Source organism: Dermacentor variabilis, chromosome 11 (assembly GCF_050947875.1).
Source record: "Dermacentor variabilis isolate Ectoservices chromosome 11, ASM5094787v1, whole genome shotgun sequence".
Classification (NCBI taxonomy): domain Eukaryota; kingdom Metazoa; phylum Arthropoda; class Arachnida; order Ixodida; family Ixodidae; genus Dermacentor; species Dermacentor variabilis.
The window spans coordinates 22813689-22823677 of record NC_134578.1 but is presented as its reverse complement, the minus strand read 5'-3'; positions in this window follow the sequence as shown (position 1 = coordinate 22823677).

Below are 9989 nucleotides of genomic sequence, written 5' to 3'. Positions count from 1 at the left end.
CTCGAGGGCGTTGGTTCTCGGCATGAGTCAGTCCCAAAGCATGCGCAGACGCCGTTTAACGCGATAAATAAACGATTAGGCAAAGAATAATTTTTCCCCAAAAATCGAAAAAACAGTAAGCCTATAGCCCAGGAAAATATCATTTTTGCGGCGAAAAATAAAGTGCCTCGAGGGCGCTACTTCTCGGCATGTACCAGTCCCAAAGCATGCGCAGACGCCGTTTAACGCGATAAATAAACGATTAGGCAAAGAATAATTTTTCCCCCAAAATCGAAAAAACAGTAAGCCTGTAGCCCATGAAAATATTATTTTTCCGACGAAAAATAAAGTGCCTCGAGGGCATTGGTTCTCTTCATGCACCAGTCCCAGAGCATGCGCAGACGCCGTTTAACGCGATAAATAAACGATTAGGCAAAGAATAATTTTTCCCCAAAATTCGAAAAAACCGTAAATGAAAATATTATTTTTCCGACGAAAAATAATGTGCCTGGAGGGCGCTGGTTCTCGGCATGTACCAGTCCCAAAGCATGCGACCACGCCGGTTAACGCGATAAATAAACGATTAGGCAAAGAATAATTTTTCCCCCAAAATCGAAAAAACAGTAAAGCTATAGCCCATGAAAATATCATTTTTGCGGCGTAAAATAAAGTGCCTCGAGGGCGTTGGTTCTCGGCATGAATCAGTCCCAAAGCATGCGCAGACGCCGTTTAACGCGATAAATAAACGATTAGGCAAAGAATAATTTTTCCCCCAAAATCGAAAAAACAGTAAGCCTATAGCCCATGAAAATATCATTTTTGCGGCGAAAAATAAAGTGCCTCGAGGGCGTTGGTTCTCGGCATGAATCAGTCCCAAAGTATGCGCAGACGCCGTTTAACGCGATAAATAAACGATTAGGCAAAAATAATTTTTCCCCCAAAATCGAAAAAACAGTAAGCCTATAGCCCATGAAAATATCATTTTTGCGGCGAAAAATAAAGTGCCTCGAGGGCGTTGGTTCTCGGCATGAATCAGTCTCAAAGCGTGCGCAGACGCCGTTTAACGCGATAAATAAACGATTAGGCAAAGAATAATTTTTCCCCCAAAATCGAAAAAACATAAGCCTATAGCCCATAAAAATATTATTTTTCCGGCGAAAAATAAAGTGCCTCGAGGGCGCTGGTTCTCGGCATGTACCAGTCCCAAAGCATGCGCCGACGCCGTTTAACGCGATAAATAAACGATTAGGCAAAGAATAATTTTTCCCCCAAAATCGAAAAAACATAAGCCAATAGCCCATGAAAATATCATTTTTGCGGCGAAAAATAATGTGCCTCGAGGGCGTTGGTTCTCGGCTTGAATCAGTCTCAAAGCATGCGCAGACGCCGTTTAACGGGATAAATAAACGATTAGACAAAAATAATTTTTCCCCCAAAATCGAAAAAACAGTAAGCCTATAGCCCATGAAAATATTATTTTTCCGACGAAAAATAAAGTGCCTCGAGGGCGTTGGTTCTCTGCATGCACCAGTCCCAGAGCATACGCAGACGCCGTTTAACGCGATAAATAAACGATTAGGCAAAGAATAATTTTTCCCCCAAAATCGAAAAAACAGTAAGCCTATTGCCCATGAAAATATCATTTTTGTGCCGAAAAATAAAGTGCCTCGAGGGCGCTGGTTCTCGGCATGTACCAGTCCCAAAGCATGCGCCGACGCCGTTTAACACGATAAATAAACGATTAGGCAAAGAATAATTTTTTACCCAAAATCGAAAAAACAGTAAGCCTATAGCCCATGAAAATATCCGACGAAAAATAAAGTGCCACGAGGGCGTTGGTTCTCTGCATGCACCAGTACCAGAGCGTGCGCAACACAGTTTAACGCGATAAATAAACTATTAGGCAACGAATATATTTTTCCCCAAAAATCGAAAAAACAGTAAGCCTATAGCCCATGAAAATATCATTTTTGCGGCGAAAAATAAAGTGCCTCGAGGGCGCTGGTTCTCGGCATGAATCAGTCCCAAAGCATGCGCAGAAGCCGTTTAATGCGATAACTAAACGTTTAGGCAAAGAATAATGTTTCCCCAAAAATCGAAAAAACAGTAAGCCTATAGCCCAGGAAAATATCATTTTTGCGGCGAAAAATAAAGTGCCTCGAGGGCGCTGGTTCTCGGCATGAATCAGTCCCAAAGCATGCGCAGACGCCGTTTAACGAAATAAATAAACGATTAGGCAAAAATAATTTTTCCACCAAAATCGAAAAAACAGTAAGCCTATAGCCCATGAAAATATCATTTCTGCGGCGAAAAATAAAGTGCCTCGAGGGCGTTGGTTCTCGGCATGCACCAGTCCCAAAGCATGCGCAGACGCCGTTTAACGCGATAAATAAACGATTAGGCAAAGAATAATTTTTCCCCCAAAATCGAAAAAACAGTAAGCCTATAGCCCATGAAAATATCATTTTTGCGGCGAAAAATAAAGTGCCTCGAGGGCGTTGGTTCTCGGCATGAGTCAGTCCCAAAGCATGCGCAGACGCCGTTTAACGCGATAAATAAACGATTAGGCAAAGAATAATTTTTCCCCAAAAATCGAAAAAACAGTAAGCCTATATAGCCCATGAAAATATCATTTTTGCGCCGAAAAATAAAGTGCCTCGAGGGCGTTGGTTCTCGGCATGAATCATTCTCAAAGCATGCGCAGACGCTGTTTAACGCGATAAATAAACGATTAGGCAAAGAATAATTTTTCCCCAAAAATCGAAAAAACAGTAAGCCTACAGCCCATGAAAATATCATTTTTGCGGCGAAAAATAAAGTGCCTCGAGGGCGTTGGTTCTCGGCATGAGTCAGTCCCAAAGCATGCGCAGACGCCGTTTAACGCGATAAATAAACGATTAGGCAAAGAATAATTTTTCTCAAAAAATCGAAAAAACAGTAAGCCTATAGCCCATGAAAATATAGTTTTTGCGACGAAAAATAAAGTGCCTCGAGGGCGCTGGTTCTCGGCATGTACCAGTCCCAAAGCATGCGCAGAAGCCGTTTAACGCGGTAAATAAACGATTAGGCAAAGAATAATTTTTCCCCAAAAATCGAAAAAACAGTAAGCCTACAGCCCAGGAAAATATCATTTTTGCGGCGAAAAATAAAGTGCCTCGAGGGCGCTGCTTCTCGGCATGTACCAGTCCCAAAGCATGCGCAGACGCCGTTTAACGCGATAAATAAACGATTAGGCAAAGAATAATTTTTCCCCCAAAATCGAAAAAACAGTAAGCCTCTAGCCCATGAAAATATTATTTTTCCGACGAAAAATAAAGTGCCTCGAGGGCATTGGTTCTCTGCATGCACCAGTCCCAGAGCATGCATGCGCAGACGCCGTTTAACGCGATAAATAAACGATTAGGCAAAGAATAATTTTTCCCCAAAATTCGAAAAAACCGTAAATGAAAATATTATTTTTCCGACGAAAAATAATGTGCCTGGAGGGCGCTGGTTCTCGGCATGTACCAGTCCCAAAGCATGCGACCACGCCGTTTAACGCGATAAATAAACGATTAGGCAAAGAATAATTTTTCCCCCAAAATCGAAAAAACAGTAAGCCTATAGCCCATGAAAATATCATTTTTGCGGCGTAAAATAAAGTGCCTCGAGGGCGTTGGTTCTCGGCATGAATCAGTCCCAAAGCATGCGCAGACGCCGTTTAACGCGATAAATAAACGATTAGGCAAAGAATAATTTTTCCCCCAAAATCGAAAAAACATAAGCCAATAGCCCATGAAAATATCATTTTTGCGGCGAAAAATAAAGTGCCTCGAGGGCGTTGGTTCTCGGCTTGAATCAGTCTCAAAGCATGCGCAGACGCCGTTTAACGGGATAAATAAACGATTAGACAAAAATAATTTTTCCCCCAAAATCGAAAAAACAGTAAGCCTATAGCCCATGAAAATATTATTTTTCCGACGAAAAATAAAGTGCCTCGAGGGCGTTGGTTCTCTGCATGCACCAGTCCCAGAGCATACGCAGGCGCAGTTTAACGCGATAAATAAACTATTAGGCAAAGAATAATTTTTCACCCAAAAATCGAAAAAACAGTAAGCCTATAGCCCATGAAAATATTATTTTTCCGACGAAAAATAATGTGCCTGGAGGGCGCTGGTTCTCGGCATGTACCAGTCCCAAAGCATGCGCAGACGCCGTTTAACGCGATAAATAAACGATTAGGCAAAGAATAATTTTTCCCCCAAAATCGAAAAAACAGTAAGCCTCTAGCCCATGAAAATATTATTTTTCCGACGAAAAATAAAGTGCCTCGAGGGCATTGGTTCTCTGCATGCACCAGTCCCAGAGCATGCGCAGACGCCGTTTAACGCGATAAATAAACGATTAGGCAAAGAATAATTTTTCCCCAAAATTCGAAAAAACCGTAAATGAAAATATTATTTTTCCGACGAAAAATAATGTGCCTGGAGGGCGCTGGTTCTCGGCATGTACCAGTCCCAAAGCATGCGACCACGCCGTTTAACGCGATAAATAAACGATTAGGCAAAGAATAATTTTTCCCCCAAAATCGAAAAAACAGTAAGCCCATGAAAATATCATTTTTGCGGCGTAAAATAAAGTGCCTCGAGGGCGTTGGTTCTAGGCATGAATCAGTCCCAAAGCATGCGCAGACGCCGTTTAACGCGATAAATAAACGATTAGGCAAAGAATAATTTTTCCCCCAAAATCGAAAAAACATAAGCCAATAGCCCATGAAAATATAATTTTTGCGGCGAAAAATAAAGTGCCTCGAGGGCGTTGGTTCTCGGCTTGAATCAGTCTCAAAGCATGCGCAGACGCCGTTTAACGGGATAAATAAACGATTAGACAAAAATAATTTTTCCCCCAAAATCGAAAAAACAGTAAGCCTATAGCCCATGAAAATATTATTTTTCCGACGAAAAATAAAGTGCCTCGAGGGCGTTGGTTCTCTGCATGCACCAGTCCCAGAGCATACGCAGGCGCAGTTTAACGCGATAAATAAACTATTAGGCAAAGAATAATTTTTCACCCAAAAATCGAAAAAACAGTAAGCCTATTGCCCATGAAAATATCATTTTTGTGCCGAAAAATAAAGTGCCTCGAGGGCGCTGGTTCTCGGCATGTACCAGTCCCAAAGCATGCGCCGACGCCGTTTAACACGATAAATAAACGATTAGGCAAAGAATAATTTTTTACCCAAAATCGAAAAAACAGTAAGCCTATAGCCCATGAAAATATCCGACGAAAAATAAAGGGCCACGAGGGCGTTGGTTCTCTGCATGCACCAGTCCCAGAGCGTGCGCAGACACAGTTTAACGCGATAAATAAACTATTAGGCAACGAATATATTTTTCCCCAAAAATCGAAAAAACAGTAAGCCTATAGCCCATGAAAATATCATTTTTGCGGCGAAAAATAAAGTGCCTCGAGGGCGCTGGTTCTCGGCATGAATCAGTCCCAAAGCATGCGCAGAAGCCGTTTAATGCGATAACTAAACGTTTAGGCAAAGAATAATGTTTCCCCAAAAATCGAAAAAACAGTAAGCCTATAGCCCAGGAAAATATCATTTTTGCGGCGAAAAATAAAGTGCCTCGAGGGCGCTGGTTCTCGTCATGAATCAGTCCCAAAGCATGCGCAGACGCCGTTTAACGAAATAAATAAACGATTAGGCAAAAATAATTTTTCCACCAAAATCGAAAAAACAGTAAGCCTATAGCCCATGAAAATATCATTTCTGCGGCGAAAAATAAAGTGCCTCGAGGGCGTTGGTTCTCGGCATGCACCAGTCCCAAAGCATGCGCAGACGCCGTTTAACGCGATAAATAAACGATTAGGCAAAGAATAATTTTTCACCCAAAAATCGAAAAAACAGTAAGCCTACAGCCCATGAAAATATCATTTTTGCGGCGAAAAATAAAGTGCCTCGAGGGCGTTGGTTCTCGGCATGAGTCAGTCCCAAAGCATGCGCAGACGCCGTTTAACGCGATAAATAAACGATTAGGCAAAGAATAATTTTTCCCCAAAAATCGAAAAAACAGTAAGCCTATAGCCCAGGAAAATATCATTTTTGCGGCGAAAAATAAAGTGCCTCGAGGGCGCTGCTTCTCGGCATGTACCAGTCCCAAAGCCTGCGCAGACGCCGTTTAACGCGATAAATAAACGATTAGGCAAAGAATAATTTTTCCCCCAAAATCGAAAAAACAGTAAGCCTGTAGCCCATGAAAATATTATTTTTCCGACGAAAAATAAAGTGCCTCGAGGGCATTGGTTCTCTTCATGCACCAGTCCCAGAGCATGCGCAGACGCCGTTTAACGCGATAAATAAACGATTAGGCAAAGAATAATTTTTCCCCAAAATTCGAAAAAACCGTAAATGAAAATATTATTTTTCCGACGAAAAATAATGTGCCTGGAGGGCGCTGGTTCTCGGCATGTACCAGTCCCAAAGCATGCGACCACGCCGTTTAACGCGATAAATAAACGATTAGGAAAAGAATAATTTTTCCCCCAAAATCGAAAAAACAGTAAAGCTATAGCCCATGAAAATATCATTTTTGCGGCGTAAAATAAAGTGCCTCGAGGGCGTTGGTTCTCGGCATGAATCAGTCCCAAAGCATGCGCAGACGCCGTTTAACGCGATAAATAAACGATTAGGCAAAGAATAATTTTTCCCCCAAAATCGAAAAAACAGTAAGCCTATAGCCCATGAAAATATCATTTTTGCGGCGAAAAATAAAGTGCCTCGAGGGCGTTGGTTCTCGGCATGAATCAATCCCAAAGCATGCGCAGACGCCGTTTAACGAAATAAATAAACGATTAGGCAAAAATAATTTTTCCACCAAAATCGAAAAAACAGTAAGCCTATAGCCCATGAAAATATCATTTTTGCGGCGAAAAATAAAGTGCCTCGAGGGCGTTGGTTCTCGGCATGAGTCAGTCCCAAAGCATGCGCAGACGCCGTTTAACGCGATAAATAAACGATTAGGCAAAGAATAATTTTTCCCCAAAAATCGAAAAAACAGTAAGCCTATAGCCCATGAAAATATCATTTTTGCGCCGAAAAATAAAGTGCCTCGAGGGCGTTGGTTCTCGGCATGAATCATTCTCAAAGCATGCGCAGACGCCGTTTAACGCGATAAATAAACGATTAGGCAAAGAATAATTTTTCCCCAAATATCGAAAAAACAGTAAGCCTACAGCCCATGAAAATATCATTTTTGCGGCGAAAAATAAAGTGCCTCGAGGGCATTGGTTCTCTGCATGCACCAGTCCCAGAGCATGCGCAGACGCCGTTTAACGCGATAAATAAACGATTAGGCAAAGAATAATTTTTCCCCAAAATTCGAAAAAACCGTAAATGAAAATATTATTTTTCCGACGAAAAATAATGTGCCTGGAGGGCGTTGGTTCTCGGCATGAATCAGTCCCAAAGTATGCGCAGACGCCGTTTAACGCGATAAATAAACGATTAGGCAAAAATAATTTTTCCCCCAAAATCGAAAAAACAGTAAGCCTATAGCCCATGAAAATATCATTTTTGCGGCGAAAAATAATGTGCCTCGAGGGCGTTGGCTCTCGGCATGCACCAGTCCCAAAGCATGCGCAGACGCCGTTTAACGCGATAAATAAACGATTAGGCAAAGAATAATTTTTCCCCCAAAATCGAAAAAACAGTAAGCCTATAGCCCATGAAAATATCATTTTTGCGCCGAAAAATAAAGTGCCTCGAGGGCGCTGGTTCTCGGCATGTACCAGTCCCAAAGCATGCGCCGACGCCGTTTAACGCGATAAATAAACGATTAGGCAAAGAATAATTTTTCCCCAAATATCGAAAAAACAGTAAGCCTACAGCCCGTGAAAATATTATTTTTCCGACGAAAAATAAAGTGCCTCGAGGGCGTTGGTTCTCTGCATGCACCAGTCCCTGAGCATGCGCAGACGCCGTTTAACGCGATAAATAAACGATTAGGCAAAGAATAATTTTTCCCCCAAAATCGAAAAAACAGTAAGCCTCTAGCCCATGAAAATATTATTTTTCCGACGAAAAATAAAGTGCCTCGAGGGCGTTGGTTCTCTGCATGCACCAGTCCCAGAGCATGCGCAGACGACGTTTAACGCGATAAATAAACGATTAGGCAAAGAATAATTTTTCCCCAAAATTCGAAAAAACAGTAAATGAAAATATCATTTTCGCGGCGAAAAATAAAGTGCCTCGAGGGCGTTGGTTCTCGGCATGAATCAGTCCCAAAGCATGCGCAGACGCCGTTTAACGCGATAAATAAACCATTAGGCAAAAATAATTTTTCCCCAAAAATCGAAAAAACAGTACCTCTATAGCCCATGAAAATATCATTTTTCCGACGAAAAATAATGTGCCTCGAGGGCGTTGGTTCTCGGCATGAATCAGTCTCAAAGCATGCGCAGACGCCGTTTAACGCGATAAATAAACGATTAGGCAAAGAATAAGTTTTCCCCCAAAATCGAAAAAACAGTAAGCCTATAGCCCATGAAAATATTATTTTTCCGACGAAAAATAAAGTGCCTCGAGGGCGTTGGTTCTCTGCATGCACCAGTCCCAGAGCATGCGCAGACGCCGTTTAACGCGATAAATAAACGATTAGGCAAAGAATAATTTTTCACCTAAAAATCGAAAAAACAGTAAGCCTATAGCCCATGAAAATATTATTTTTCCGACGAAAAATAATGTGCCTGGAGGGCGCTGGTTCTCGGCATGCACCAGTCCCGGAGCATGCGCCCACACCGTTTAACGCGATAAATAAACGATTAGGCAAAGAATAATTTTTCCCCCAAAATCGAAAAAACAGTAAGCCTATAGCCCATGAAAATATCATTTTTGCGGCGAAAAATAAAGTGCCTCGAGGGCGTTGGTTCTCGGCATGAATCAGTCCCAAAGCATGCGCAGACGCTGTTTAACGCGATAAATAAACGATTAGGCAAAGAATAATTTTTCACCCAAAAATCGAAAAAACAGTAAGCCTATAGCCCATGAACATATCATTTTTCCGACGAAAAATAATGTGCCTCGAGGGCGCTGGTTCTCTGCATGCACCAGTCCCGGAGCATGCGCAGACGCCGTTTAACGCGATAAATAAACGATTAGGCAAAGAATAATTTTTCACCCAAAAATCGAAAAAACAGTAACCCTATAGCCCTTGAAAATATCATTTTTGCGACGAAAATAATGTGCCTCGAGGGCGCTGGTTCTTGGCATGCACCACTCCCAGAGCATGCGCAGACGCACTTTAACGCGATAAATAAACGATTAGGCAAAGAATAATTTTTCACCCAAAAATCGAAAAAACAGTAAGCCTATAGCCCATGAAAATATTATTTTTCCGACGAAAAATAAAGTGCCTCGAGGGCGTTGGTTCTCTGCATGCACCAGTCCCAGAGCATGCGCAGACGACGTTTAACGCGATAAATAAACGATTAGGCAAAGAATAATTTTTCCCCAAAATTCGAAAAAACAGTAAATGAAAATATCATTTTTGCGGCGAAAAATAAAGTGCCTCGAGGGCGTTGGTTCTCGGCATGAATCAGTCCCAAAGCATGCGCAGACGCCGTTTAACGCGATAAATAAACGATTAGGCAAAAATAATTTTTCCCCAAAAATCGAAAAAACAGTACCTCTATAGCCCATGAAAATATCATTTTTCCGACGAAAAATAATGTGCCTCGAGGGCGTTGGTTCTCGGCATGAATCAGTCTCAAAGCATGCGCAGACGCCGTTTAACGCGATAAATAAACGATTAGGCAAAGAATAATTTTTCCCCCAAAATCGAAAAAACAGTAAGCCTATAGCCCATGAAAATATTATTTTTCCGACGAAAAATAAAGTGCCTCGAGGGCGTTGGTTCTCTGCATGCACCAGTCCCAGAGCATGCGCAGACGCCGTTTAACGCGATAAATAAACGATTAGGCAAAGAATAATTTTTCACCTAAAAATCGAAAAAACAGTAAGCCTATAG